Source organism: Chamaea fasciata, unplaced genomic scaffold (genome assembly GCF_029207755.1).
Source record: "Chamaea fasciata isolate MVZ Bird 193981 ecotype frontalis unplaced genomic scaffold, bChaFas1.0.hap1 SCAF_20, whole genome shotgun sequence".
NCBI lineage: Eukaryota > Metazoa > Chordata > Aves > Passeriformes > Sylviidae > Chamaea > Chamaea fasciata.
Window position 1 is genome coordinate 954658 of NW_027094105.1, and position 15254 is coordinate 969911.

Here is a 15254-nt window from a genome sequence, read left to right on the forward strand (position 1 = left end):
GGATTCACACAGTGTGGGTTTGTCTTGAAGGGACAAAGGGTGAAAGCCAAAGAGAGTTGCATTCCTACCCTCAGTCTGCACAGAGCTGACTTCATTCCTTCCTCTGCCTACCAGGTGCACCTGCAGTAGGTTGTGTGGGAAGAAACTGTTCTGGAGTGGGCTGTACAGACCTGGATCCTGGTGGGTGTGATGGCAGCAGAATGACAAAGTCGAGACCTGGCCACAGCAGGTGGCTTGGCAGAGAAGACAAAGGAAAAAGGCAGGCTTTGAAACGTTATTTGGAGTGCAAGAGCTCTTTCCCTCTTATCACCTGGAGTTCCCTGCAGGGAGGAGTGCAGCTATTGAGTCCCTCCTCTGTTGCCCAGGAGTCTGGGATGACCATGGTTAGGAGGCAGGCTCTTCCCTTTGTGCCTCCATTCATTTTTTGTCTCCAGAGACTCTTGTATCTGGCACAGTTGTGGAGACCTGAAGAATGCCTGCTTCCTTCTCAGGTCATGCCCCCCATCCATGTTGTGCTGGCACCAGGAGCAGCCTGAATGACAATTCCTCGCAGCCAGGCTCAGCCAGCACAGATGTTGTCACCGCATGAGCGTCCCTCTTGCTGTGTCCTCAGGCTCTTTGATCCTCTGAAGGCAGAGGAGTGTGCAGGGCTTTCCCAGGTGAGAGCTGTGTACGTGGGGAGCACAGCCACATCCACCAGCTGATCCTGGCAGCCAGGGATGCTCTCTGCTTTCCCTGTCCCTGCCTACTGGCACATCGTGGCAACCTCCTTAGCCATGGCTGAGGGCAAGAAGTGACCTCGGTCGCCTGTTAGCAATTAGTGCAGTGTGATCCTGCTCTTCATGTGGCGCCTTCTGGATGCAGGGAGTCGGACACGAGCATGGGAGGGGTGTTGGTGAGTGCTGTAATTCCTCCCACCCACGGCCAGAGTAACTCAGTGTAAAACCTGGAAACCTCAGAGGAGCAGCACTGAACCCAGCTGGAAACTTCACCTGCCTCAGGGTAAGGCATCAGTCCCAGTGGCAGAAAAGACAATAGGGAATTTCATAGAAGACAAAATTAAGTATTAGGAATATGCAATTTGTGCCACTCCTTGCAGAGCTACCAAACAATTCTTCTTTTGAGAAAGCTGAAATGGGATTGAGAGAAGTAACTGCAACACAGGCTGTGGAAATGCTTTCTGTGTGCGCTGCAAGGTTAATCTGAGGTGTAAAATGGAGCAAAGCACACGCTGAATGCCCATGGCAAGGCTCCAAGGCCTGGTACTGAAGAGCTGCTGTGGGTTGTGGGTGTTCCTACAGGGATGAAAGGATTTGCAATGCGGTTGCCACTTCAGTATTCCTGCCTTTGCTCTGGAAGCAATCAGTGGTGATAAAATCTGTGAGACAGCAAATAATGGTGCCAAATCACTTGGATTCTTTGATAAGAACAGAACTGGAATGTATTTTAGGACAGCCAGCATAGAGCCATGCAAGCAGAAGAAAGTATCGCTGGTCCTGTTCTTCGGACAGGACTGCAAATCCAGTGGAGACATTGACTGTAAATGTGGTCTCTCATACTGACCTGGGGGTCAGAGATCATTAATTTCCAAACAAAAATGTGGCATTGTCATCCTTGGGCTCACTCTGAGTTCACCCTGGCAATGACTTGAGCCTCTATAGGAAGCACTGGGGAACCCTGCACAGCAAGGCTGCCCACAGATCTGGGCATCACATTCTTTAAAAAGAGGCTGAAAAAATGGAGAAACTATCCTTCAGAATGTTTGGAGGAAAAACTCCCCATGAACTGCTCCAGCAGAGGTGAGAGCGGATGCAGCTGGAGTGTGCTACCTTCCAGGACAGGGACAGAGAACAGCACCAAATCCCAGCCTGAGGTCTAGGCAGGGACAGGGGACAAGGCAGGGGGTGCAGGGCCCCAGCAGCTCCTCACAACCCTCCTGGAGGCTGGCACAGTGTGTCTCCACTGCCAGTGCTCTGGGGACTGTGGTTTGTGTGAGCAGCTGGCACCCAGCAGGATGTCCTTGTCACAGGATCAGCCACCCAGACAGACAGGCAGTGACTGGAGTCTGCAGAGGAAGGTGCCCAAGGGCTCTGTTCCTGTGCTGGGGGAGCTGCAGGGAGCAATAGGGTGGAAACGAGGGTGGGAGTGTCTGAGCAGCTCCTTGGTTGCTTTTGTGTGTTCAAGCCCGGTCTCCTGCTCTTTTCCAGACAATATTCAGGATGGACTGCAGTCCCTAAGTCCCTGTGCTCTTCCTGAACACTTTCCCAGCTGAGAGGGACTGAGCCCAGCCTACACTGCAATTCAGAAGTGGCTGCTGGAGTCTCCAGGCAGCACAGCTCTCCGCTCTAGGTATCCATGGGCATCCGTGTTGCCTTTACCCAGCTCTCCCCACAGGAAGAAGCTCCTTCCCCCAAGGCCTTTGCCACCCTCCTGAGCAGAGTGTTTGGCACATCCGGAATCCCTGCTGTCACAGAAAGCAGCTGCAGCATCATTGTACAGCAGGTGATGAGAATGGAGGTGTCTCTCCCCCTGCACTGTCAGGTTACTGCATCTCTGCATCAGCCGTGTGCAGAAGCATTCCCAGCATCCAGCAGAGCTCTGCCTTCATCCAAGGAGCTGGGAACGCACAGGGATGGGGGAATTCAAACAAGATGCAAGCAGTTACTGTGGCTTCTGGACACCAGGATGTTCCTGAGCAGGCAGGGAGATATTGGGTGAGTGGTAAGAGGATGGGACATGGAACATCAACGGCCGGAGGCAAAGATGGTGAGAAACCCCAAAGCACCTCCTGTGCAATCAGAGGGAACTGAATGCTCAGAAACACAGTCAGATGTGCAGTAGGAGGGGTGGGAAGTTCAACTGCGAACATTTTCCAAGGGAAAACCAGGATTTGCATGTTTGAAATGCACTATAGGGAAAATTTCATTTTGATAACATTCCAATTTTCTGCTGGAAAACCAGCCAGAAGCTGGGCTTCAGCTTCCTGCACATTGTGTCCCAGGAGATTGGACAGCTTGTCCTCAGGGATTTCCAGTCCCCTGGGGCTGCCACACAGCAGGGCTGGAAAGCACCTCAGAGAGGCTGGTCACTGCTTGGGGATTTCCTGCACTTGTGCACCTCAGAGGAGGCTGGAGCCTGGGCCAGGTGACGTGGTGGTGGAGATGGAGCATGTGGGGGAACAGCCCCCTGCAGCCCTTGGTGCCCAGCACCATGCTCAGCCCGGGTGTCCCTGGGAAAGCTCCACAGAGGGATGGGGCTGCCTGCCTTCCTACAGCAGGGTTGACACCAGGAATGTCACTTCCCAGAGGCTCTCTGGGAACCCTGGGACGCAGCAACAATCTCCATCCAGTCCACTGCAAGGAGTGGTGGTTGGTGTCTCTGCAGCACCTGTTCAAGCAGAAACAATCCCAATGTTTGGAGGGGCTGGAGGGGACAAACTCTCCAGGAAAGGGGCCACAGGAGCTTCTGCAGGTGTCTGTCCCCAGCAGAGCCCAGGTGGTGACAGGCACCACTGCTGGGCAGAGATGCCGTGGCTGTGCCCTGTCAAGGGGAGAGTGAGATCTCTGAGCATTTCCAACCTCTTGGAGCTGCAATGAAGCTGAAACAGGAAGGCAAAAGGGGTCAATGACAAATGAGGGGCTCTGGGACTTGCAACCCTTCCAGAGACAAAACCAGGACATTGTGCTCACAGTGATGGGTGGAGAAACACGCAGGAGTTCCCATCTCTGAACTCCACCTTTGAGAGGAGGCAGCAGGCATCTCCTTTGGGTGTGTGCCCCAGCCTCCTGTCCCCTCAAAGGAGCCACCACGGTGCCCAGAGCATCCCTGGTATCCCACCCCTGCCCCAGGCAGATGGGGATCTGGCCCCAGGCAGATGGGGATCTGGCCCCTTGCAGGGGCACCTCAGTGCTCAGCACCTCATCCTGCTGCTGGGAGTTGTTCATGTCTTTGCAAAGCTTCAGGAACTCCAGGGCCTCTCCAGTCTGTGCAGCTCCCCCATGAATACTCCTGACCTTGGGAGGACAGAAAACTGAGAGTGGCTTTCCAGTCTGCCAGGTGTGGCTTTCAAAGACACCAAACATGATAAACGAGATGTGCACAACCTTGGGAGGAGATGAGTAAGAGAGACAAAGCCCAGGCTGCCCCAGTGGCGACAATGTGGCATTTAGGGGCAGGAGCTGAGTGGCACCAGACTCGGTGCTGCACTGCATTCCCTCACCCCAGGAGGTTGGAGGGGGAAGCCTGGCTGGGCTCCAGCATCACCAGAACAGATCATTGGTGGGTGACAGCTCAAAAACACCCCAAACACGGGAATGTGGTGACAAACCTGTCCCTTGAGAGCCGTGTCCTCCTGTCATGTGTGATTGATGTTTGATAGGAGATCAAAATCTTGTTGCTGAGGACAGAGAAAGAAAGAAAGATTGATTACACAAGTTCTATTATGAAACCAGCCTAAAAAAACCCAAGTGAAAACATGATGAGACAGCACCGGTTTTAGAGAAAATACTGCTTTTATCTCATCTCCTTCCCTGAAGGTTCCTGCAATGTACTCACAAGTCAGCACTTCTGGAAAGCACAGTCTCACTGTGGGCTTCCTAGAAAGGCAAACACGCAGGTGGGGCTGCCTGGTGTAACGTGTCATGGAATCAGAGAATCACAGACCCTGAGCTTGGAGGGTCCCACCAGGATCATCCAGCCCAGCCCCTGGCCCTGCACAGACACCCCAACAATCCCACCCTGTGTTACAGTTCTGCCTGCTGTATCTCAGCCGAGGTCAGGATGAAAGGCACGGGAAATGTCGGATCGCATTCGTTCTTGGTTATTATATCTTACCTATTTACAGGATTTACAGTTTGTGCTCCAACTTGCTAGTTACAGAAATGAGGCAAAATGGAGGCCTTCTCACTTTTACCAAGGCTATTTAAGAGATAATGATGCAATACCAACGTGACACCTATATCATTTATGTTTTTGACCCAATAGTGACCATTTGATGTTCTCAATGCAGACATCTTTCACCCTATTAGAGAAAGCCACCCAGATCCAGGAAGAAGAAGGTGAAGAAGAAGAACTCAGACAACACCCTGAATCCTCCATCTTGGCCCACACACATCACTATATACCAAAAACCCCAAACCTAAGTTTTCACCCTGTGAGATCACACAACACCACTCTAACTACACACCCCCAATCCCTGTGCCATCACACAATCTCAGAAGTCTGTTCCAAGGCCTCAGGTCAAATGCGGTGCCAGCCTGAGGGTCAGCACCCCTCAGCTCAGAAAGCCTTGAATTTTCAGCTCCCAGGGTTCCAACAACCCTGGGCATCCCTGGCAGCGCTGTCCAAAGGCTCCTGGAGCTCTGGCAGCCTCGGGGCCGTGCCCATTCCCTGGGGAGCCTGGGCAGTGCCCAGCACCCTCTGGGGGCAGAACCTTTCCCTCATCTCCAGCCTAACCCTGGCCCAGCTCCAGCTGTTCCCTGGCTCCTGTCCCTGTCACAGAGAGCAGAGATTGATGATGAACACCCCAATGAGGTCTGACCTCAGTCTCCCCTTCTCCTGGCTGAACAAACCAAGTGACCTCAGCCACTCTTCCCTCATCAGGCTTCTCCTCCTGCCCCTTCCTCATCCTCAAGGCTCTCCTTTGCATGCTCTCTCTAGCTTAATGTCTTTTTAATATTGGGGTCTTTTATCTAACAACCCAGTCCTTCAAGGCTTCATCCTACTCCTGCCACCCTGGGAATTGCTCTTCACTGCCCATTTCAGTCCCCCAGTCAAGTCCCAGCCCTGGTCTAATGCAGAGATGTGCTGGAAAATCCCAGACATTTTAAAGATTTCTAATATCAACGAAACACAACTCTCCTTTACTCATTTTTCTATAGGTTCAAAGTATTTTCAACATTTTGAAATGAAGGTGAATCCTCTCTGCCATGGCCACTGCTCCTGTGTGTGTCAGACCTGGAGGGAGGGGAGCATTTCAGCCTCAGGTGCTCAGTTCCACTAACTCAGAAGTGTTTTGCAGCTGGGGTTTGTATCCAGTGAAAGGTGATGGTCATATGTCACCAAAGGCACTGTCCCCAACCCCAGACAGATGCTTTTGTGTTGCTGAGGTTGCTGTGTGCTGCTCTAGAGACTCTCAGTGTCTCTCAAAAATAGACACAGAGAGAATCACCTGCAGGAGCCACAGTTACCTCACCAACACCTCATTATGCTCAGTTTACACAATTTACTGAAACATGTCTGTCCCAGCTTCCTCCTTTCCTGTTTCCCAGCTGCCTTGGGACATTCCCCAGGACATTGCCCAGCACTCCTGGGAAGTTTGGAACGAGAAGGAAATCTCTGCATTGCACTTGATTTTCCCTGCTTGCATGGGATGAGCTTCATGCCAACATTGCTCAACCCTGGGCCACCCCAGAGAGCAGGGGGACACAGGGCAGAGCCACATCCCTGCATGTCTGGGGAGGTCCTGCCTTGCTTAACAAAGTCCTGGTGCTCCTGTCACCGCCACCCTGGGGAACCCTTAGCACCCTGGCCTGGGCACGTTATATCCACCTGTGTCTGCCTCTGTCTCAGACACCCAGGGCTGCTGGGCAGGCTTCGTGCCCCAAGGGCTGTTCGAGTCCTGTTCCCTGCCCAGCTCTGGGGAAGGAGGTGTCCACAGACCCCACCAGTCATGCCCTGAATAACCTTTGATGAATCCCTGGTGCTGGTGGGTGCTTCACCAGGGGACGCACCCCTGTGGATGCCACCAGGGAGGCTGAGGGTGCCGTGCCCTCCTGCTTGCGCCTGTAAATGTACAAGAGGTGGGAAAGGTATTTTAAACATCCTAGGAGAAAGATGTTGAAAATCTCACAGGGAAAAGGGCAGAACAAAGAGGGTGAGTGCTCATAAAGACTCAGGCAATCAATTCTCGGACTCCGTGCCATGGAAGCTGCTGTTGCTGCTGGGTTTATGCAGCAACACTTCAGGGCTCCCCTTGTCTCCCATTAGTCCTTCTGTCCTCCCTCCTGCCTGACTGAGCTCTGGCCACTCATAAATTCCCTCCAACTTGGAAAAGGGGTCAGATAGGAGCTTAAAATGAAAGTGTTAGACTGAGACACAGCCTGGCCAGGTGGGGGTTTAGTCACCAGCAATGGATGGGTGAAGTGACCTCCTGAATGTCAGCACTTCAGGTCTGCTCTGTTTGTGCCACTCCTGGAGTTTGATCCCCCCTCTCTGCTCCCTGCAGGGTGAGCGGGTCACCCCCACCTTGCATGGACCACAGGGGAAGGTCAGGTGGGACAGGGCCCTGAGCAACATGATCCAGCTGAAGATGTTCCTGCTCATGGCAGGAGGGCTGGATTAGATGGGCCTTAAAACTCCTTCCCAACCCCAACTATTTTATGATTCTGTATTTTTCTGCTGTTCCCAATTATATTCCTAATTATTCTTGAAGGAGGGCTATTATACCTGAAAGCTCATCCACTTTTTTTTCCAGCTGTACAAGCTCATCTAATAGAAATTATTATTGTTCTCTATGGGCCTTGCTTTTTTTATCCACTTAGATCATGCCTACAAAAGCATTAATGCTAATTCTTCCTAACATGCATTTGCCTGGTGGAACAGTGAGCAGATGCAGCCACAGAGCAAGTGGAGGAAGGCTCAGATCTCTTTCCAAGCACCAATTAACAGCCAATGCTCTCCTGTGGGTCTGTGCCACGTGCAGACTCTGCTGCTGGCCTGGCAGACATTGAGAGGTTTGCAAGGCTTCTTGTGCAGGGATTCACAGACTCTGTGTTCCCAGCGAGTGGCCAGAACTGCCCAGTGGCCCTGGAGCTCTTTAAGTCCCCTGTGCTATTCTTGCTACCATTGCTATTTGTTTTCCAGAAAAGAAATAAACTAATTAAATGGGAAAATTATAAATAAAAACTAAAATGAGAAAAATCTGTGGCTGTTAGTGTTCTGACACCCACCTGCAACATTTCTCAGTATATCCTGGGGCAGAACACTGTCCTCCCAGGTGGAGAGACATCAGATTTGATGCATAAGCCAGAGCAAAGACCAGCCTGTCCTCTGGCTCTGCTCTGACCTACCCAAGGCTGCTCCTCTGTGCTCCCACACTGCTGCTGCTGCTCCTGCTGAGCCCACAACATCTCCCACAGGCAGAAACACTTTCCCTGCCTACCCCCTTTTGTCCTGAAACTCAGCTCAGGTGGAGAGGTGGGTCAGAGACAGAAGAAAATGCTGATGCTTCAGAATGAATCCCTTTCACTGGGATCAGTGAAACAGCTCGTTTCTTCCAGACAGCCGAAATTATCCTTCCTAGGCTTGAAGGCTGGGAAGGTTTCCAGAGGTTCCTTTTCTTGGCCCAGACCACTCCAATCAAGAAAAGTGGTTTTGGGAGGGAGAGCTCATACTGTGTCCCTTGTCATCAGGGTGGCTGCCTGCAAAATTTGTGCTGAGTTTGGCCCCCAAAGTTTAGTGTCCCCCATTTCTACTACCTGAGCTTCAAGTGACAGCAGCCACTGTAACAACCAGAGCTCACAAGGAACGAACTCTGAATGCAAATGTGCATCACCTGGACCATGGAAGGGAAGACCTGGCCTTTGACTCTGTGGCCACACCTGTGAACAGCCCCCTGGAGCTCCTGCACACCTGGCACCAATGCAGTCCCTCGGGAGGGGCAGTGACTGAGGTGAGGCTGTGGCAGCCAGCCAGATGTGGTAGGAGCACAGCTGGCTGAAGCAGAGCTGGGCACTCCCGTGTGCTGTAGCCCAGGAGCTGCCTGTCCCTGTTTTATCAGGTCAGTGCTCAGCTCATGTGGTGCTACCCTGGGGAGGAAGAGGTGGATCCCAGAACTGAGCGGGGACAGATCCCAGTGGGCCAAACCTCACATTCCTCCAAGGAGCACCAGGAAGCAGGGCCAGCAAGGGAGAAAAGCAATCCGGTTTGGAGCTGGGGGCTTCCCTTCACCTCAGCAGAAAATTCCTTTTTGTCCAGGGGTGTCACTGCTCTGGCTCCCAGCCCCTGGCTGGCCCTGCCCGAGGCAGAGATTTGCTGCTGAGCTACAGCCTGAGTGGCTCTTGGGGCTCAAGAGCAAAGCGATAAAGGGCTTCTCCTTCTGGCTCCCCTTCCCAGAGATTCCTGGGCTGTGGCAGCCCGTGGCTCTCCTCTGCCCCTCCGGGCTTGAGGAAGGAATGGAGATTTCTCTAAATGCTCCTCTCTGAGTCTCTCTCCCTAAGCAGGGGAAGCATCCTAAACCTTTAAACATTTTTGAAGGTGAAGGTGCCTTTTATCCTGCATCCAAAACAGGATCCAGGAGCTCAAAAACCGGGGCTGAGGGTCAAAACCATAATGGTTTGGAGATAACCATGATAAATAATTCTCCCCCTGCCTGGAGCGAAGTGATGTCTCTCATCACGGATGTTTTCGTGCTCCAGCAGCCTCTGGTACACTCCGAGTGCTCCAGGGTGACACACGGGGTGTGACGGGCCAGCTCTGCTCCGGGATGGTTTCTAAAGCTGCGTCGGTAGCCGGCACATCCCGGGCACATCGTGGGCACATCCCGGGCATCTGCTTCAGCAGTGCCATTCCAGTTTTGTGTGGTCCTTTCTGCAGTCAGTGAACACCTCCTGCCCACAGCCTGCCAGGGAATTGCTGCCCGCTGTCCCCGCTGTCCCCACCGTCGCGGCCGCTGACCCTGCCCGGCTCTGGCAGCTGCCTGGTGCCATCTCGTGGTTCCATCCCTCCTCCGCACATCCTTGTTTCGGTCCCACCTCCGATCTTCCCCCGGAGAGAAACGAAACCCGCCGGGGCTGATTTTTGGCGGATTTTCCCGTGTCTTTCCCAGGCTGTGGCAGGGGAAGGTCGGTGCTGCCCGTTCAGAAGGGGCCGAGCACTGAGTGCCCTTCCCGACCCTCCCGTCCCGGGGTGCTGCTTTTACACCTCCGCCACCTCCCGCTCCCACAGGAGAACATCTCGCCGTGTTTTGCTGCCAGGATGGCCAGGCTGGACGCTCCTGCCCTCAGCCCGGGCCAACCCCGCCTTCCAGGGCTGCTCCGAGGGGAGGATGGAAAATGCAGATCTCCCAAATCCACGGAGAGCATCCACAGAAAGGGAAGGGCCCCGTGTGTCCCCATTAAAAATTACGTCATTAAGGGAAAGTTGTCCTATAATTTCCCCCCCATCCCCTCTCCTGTTTCATGCAGAACCCTGACATTCCTCCCGGCTTGTCCAGGTCCCAGTGCTCCACAGGAACTGGAACACAGGGTTCCAGTGCCCTTTGCGGTGTCACATGGAAACTGGGACTGTAGTTATCTAAATAGTGGGGGTGTGTGAGGAGCTTTCCCGAATCCCAACCAAAAGTTCCCTTCAAGCCTTAAAAGGAGAAGAAAATTCCCACCGAGGACCTGTTCCGTTGTGTTAATACCCCCTCTCAGTTCTGGCAGTCCTACACCCCCTGCACTCTGCAGGCACAGTTACAAGAGCAGATTTTTAACTCTGAGCCATCACCTGCATCCCTCAGGGATGCAGCCCCAGGAGCTGCTGGGCTTCAGAAATGATTCTGCGCTCTGCAGTGACAGCGGACACCACTCGGTGCTGAAATGTCTCATGAACAGAACAGCTCCTCAATGGGGATTTTATTCTTCTTTTAAGGCTGGAAGGGAACTTTTGGTTGGAATTCAGGAAAGCTCCTCACACATCCCTGCTGTTCAGAGAGGGTTTGCATTGACTGTGTAGGAAGAACATCCTAAAGCTCACATGGAGCAACTACTTGATCTGGCTGCACTAATCAGCTTAAGTCACCAACCCATTTACCTTGAGTTTTGCATTGACTTGTGTTTCCTAGTAGTTGTCCTGGGAAGTTCAACTCCAGTGGATTTGGATTGATGAAACAGTCATTGATTGGCAGCACAGCTCAGTCTTTGTACTGAACAATCTATTTCTCCCAAAGTGAAAGAAACATTCCATCTTTATGGGTAAAAAACCCTATTTATAGATCTGACCAAACAGCAATTTCTTTTTCTCTCTCTGTGTTATTTTCAGAAAAAAAAATATTATTACTGTATTTTTTCCCATAGTCAGGGGCTGCATTCAGATGAAAATTTGGTTCCAAGTACTGAGCAATGATGTGTTTCACCAGAAAATGAGAGAGAATATTCTGGACATATGCAAGCACTTGCCATGACATGTGATTTCATCTGAAACGGCTGAATTCAGTCCTTGCTGTCCAGAGGTATTAAAAGAATGAAACTGCAGCCACCTGCCCTGCTCCCACCCAGCCCAAGGGGTCAGGGGGATTTAAAAGCCCTCTGTGCTCTTTGTTAGAGAGGGGTTTTGGGGCAGCTGGGATGAGCAGCACCTCCAGCACGGGATTTGCAGGGACCCAGAGCCCAATGTGTGGCTGGAGGGAACTGGGAAAGGGGCTGCAGCACCAGGAGAGGCTGAGGGAGCTGGGAAAGGGGCTCAGCCTGGAGAAAAGGAGGCTCAGGGGGGACCTGGTGGCTCTGCACAACTCCCTGCCAGGAGGGGACAGCCGGGGGGTCGGGCTCTGCTCCAGGGAACAGGGACAGGAGGAGAGGGAACGGCCTCAGGCTGGGCCAGGGGAGGCTCAGGGTGGATATTCACTGAGAGTGTGATCAGGGCCTGGCAGAGCTGCCCCGTGCAGGGGTGGAGACCCTATCCCCAGAGGAATTTAAAGGCCTGGTGGATGTGGCACCTGGGGACGTGGGGCAGTGGTGCCTTGGCGGTGCTGGTTGGACTCGATGGCACCAAAGGTCTGTTCCTACCTGAGTGATTCTGACAGTCCCTGTCTGTGTGGGGGCACAGGAAGCCCTCTTTAAGATTCAGTGAGATTCATCCCACCTGAAGCCCCAGGTCCTGTCACTCAGGGATGGTAGTGATGGGCTCCTCCTGCCCCCTCTAATGTTCATTGACTGAAGCAGAAACTTCACTTCTCCCATCTTCCACCTCCCACACGTCAGCGTGAGGCTGAGCAAGAATGAATCACTCTCCTTGGTGCTTCTTTCCACATTAGGAAAAAAAAGTAACGAAGGCAACAGCGTTCCAATCTGGTAGGAGCTGCATTTTCTGATGCTGGGTAAATATAAATGCCAAAATTTATTTCTCTGGAAAGAATGAGCAACACATGATCCTATGATGTTGCGACAGAGAATGACTTGAACTTGAGAGGCAGTGATGGTTCTTACTCTCTCAACTAAAAGCAGCTCCTTTTAGCTCACTGAACATGGAGAAGGATCCACTGATGCAGCCGTTCAGTTGTTTGAAGGTTAAAGAGGCAGCAGAGCAGCCAAGCCACACAAAACTCATGCAAAACACCTGACTGTAATAAATCCGGTTGGAACAAACTCTCTGCTGTGCCCTTGGTAGCTGCTGTCCTCCTTCAGCACTCTGAAAACTGGAAAAGTGCCACCATGGGTGTGTGCCACAGGAATCTCTCCCACAAAGACAGTTCAGGATGAGGTGACCCTTTGTGCCAGTGTCAGCCTTGGAGCCGCCTCTTTTATCAGCTTCCCTCCTGCCCTTGGGTGTCCGGGGGTGAACAGGATGCTCTGCTGTGACACCGCTGCACGAAGGGGCTCCCTCCCCACGTGGGCAGTGCTCAGACAGTGCCAGACCACCAGGAGTGGGTGTCCTGTGGGCAAACAGAGCTATGAATGAGCAAGCTGGGAGCTTCCTCCCTACCAGGGCACATCCACACCTGGGTGCTCGCCTGCAGCCCACTTCAGGGGCATTTCCTCCCAGTTAACTCATTCAAGGACATCTTCCCCCAGTTCACCAGGCCCGGGGCAGTGTCCCCGGTGCTGCTGGCACAGCCCTGACCCAGGAACAGCCCCTGTGCCACACACTGAGCACACGGCTCTTGTTCCCCCAGCACAGAGCAGCCAGCTCCTCGAGTGGAGAACAGATGTTCTGGGTACTTAAAAAGAATCTGTTAATTTGCTGTGACTTACAGCCGGTGTGATTTAAAAAAAGATTCCCCGAGAACTGCAGCACTCAGCGTCAGGAGGGTCTCCGCTCATCGATCACCCGAGTGGAAACGCGCGGTTATTTTGCTGTTAATCTTCATAATCACCATCGCAGGCTGACAAATGCGCCATGGAGAGGGAACAGCTGCTGCCTCCATCACCTCTCTGGAAATGAATCTGGGACCTGTTCTGTGGCATGAGACAGGAGGGACTTTGGCTGGGGGGAGCAGGGGCAGCCACGGGCAGGGGCTCCTCCAGGAGAGGGAGGGGAGGCAGCAGCGGGTTTGGAAATGGGTGAACTTGGAGGTCCATGGGAGATTTGTCTGTGCTTGGTGCTGAGCAGACACTTCTGGCTGCAAAATTCCCAGACAAAAAGACCCTTAATCCAAATCCAAAGGCACCACCTGCCTGACTGCGTCCCGTTGGAGGAGAGGGAGGAATGGAATTATTAGAAGACACAAAAGCACAGGAGATGCAGCTCTGTGAGTATGCAGAGGAGCTGTGAGTATCTCGGGGATTGATGGTTTAGTAATTTTTATTTCATGTTTTCCAGTGCAAACTACTTCACACCGGTCTGTTCCGTCAATATTTCACCATTAAATGTCTTTTAAAACTCATCTCATCCACTGTTTGTTTTTCTTCATTGCTTTGTGGGGTGTTCTTGCCAGGAGAAGGGATCCTGGAACCAGTCCAAGCTCTCCTGTCTCAGGAGCCATGGGGAAGCTCCAGAGAGGAATTTCACGAGGGAGCAGGAGCTTGCAGCAGGAGCTTTGCCCATCTCACCAGCTGAGCCTCCAGGGAGCTGAGAGCTCTGAGGGGTGTTCATGGCCCTGACAGCCTCACCAGGGACACTCCCCCACCCCTGCAGCCCCATTTCAGCTCAGTTCTGGCCCCTCAGCCCACGTCCTGAGTGATGCTGTTCCCCCTTTGCCCACAGCCTGACTGCCCAGCTGCATCTCCCCCTGCCCCATCCCCACGGAGCTGCTGGGCCGTGTCCGATCCTGGATGCCCTCTCCAAACCCGGGCTCTGAGGTGCAGATTGACTCCCTCAGGGCCTCAGCCCTGCCCCGTCTCCATGAGCTCGCCCAGGGATCTGACTGATGGCTGAGCCCGGCCATGGCCCTGCCCTGCCCATCGCACTGGGGAGCTGTGGGACCGCCTCAGCTCCCGGGACATTCCTGAGGGAACAGCAGCCCTGGCAGAGATGGGTCATGGAGAAGCAGCGAGGGGCAGCTCTAGGGCAGAGCTCTTACCTGGTGTGGGTGGCTCGCCCAGATTCAAGGGGGCACAGGGCCACCGCCGCCCCACAGCCACAAACACGCACACACAGAGCCCTTGCCGCACATCTGGGCTGCTGCTCCCCGCTTCCCACTCCGGCCCCACACCAGGACCTCGGCATCAACACACATCGCTCCCTCGGAGACAGAGAAAACTCTGCGTACCTGGAGCCGAGCTTGAATTCGGAGCTCTCAGTTCCTATATTGCTGAATCTAAAGGAGTTTTGTCTTGTTAAGGCAGAAATCAGAGAATTGGGAAACACAGCAGGGTTGGCTTAAGCCTCTTCCATTCCCATTAGCAATCTCATTTATCCTTTCAAATGGCTCCAGCAAAAGGCACAATTGAGTGCTGAGAGCTGCTGGCATGCCGGGGATCCCATCCTCTGAGCTTCTGGGCCTGTTGGCTCTAAATTATCCACTTTACACATTTAGATTTTCAAACAAATCCCAACTCTTATCTCATAGCACCTGAGGGCATCTGATCTTGCTTACTGAAATCTCTTCTACAGCAAATCTGCCAAGTCTCAGCCATTCTCATCACTAGATACTGATAGGTGTGTTTATTATTTTGGTTTATCTTCACACTTGACCACTAGTCAAGAGTTTATCCAATGGCCAGACCCACTGTCATTCCATGTCTTTGGCTTTTGCTTTTTCCCAGGACACAAATTCACTTAAAAATTGCTAATTGTCTAGCAAAGCTTTTTTTTTTTTCTTGGTTTTTTTTTGGTGAGTGAGGGGAGGGTGCAAGGTTAGAAAACCCCAAAGGACATCAAAGCAGGTCAAAGAAAAGGATACATGGAGAGTGATGGACAACAGGATTTTCCAGCATAAGGCCTGGCCTCATCCTTAGAACCATGGTCTCTGTACTTGTTTCCCTTGGGACAATTCCTGGTGGTCTCTGGTTCATTTGGAGGTGGATGCTGGAGGTCCAGAGAGCATCAGCACGTCCCAGTCCCAGCTGTCCGTGTTCCCTCACCAGCACATCTCCGTGATCCCCAGGCCCTGGCGC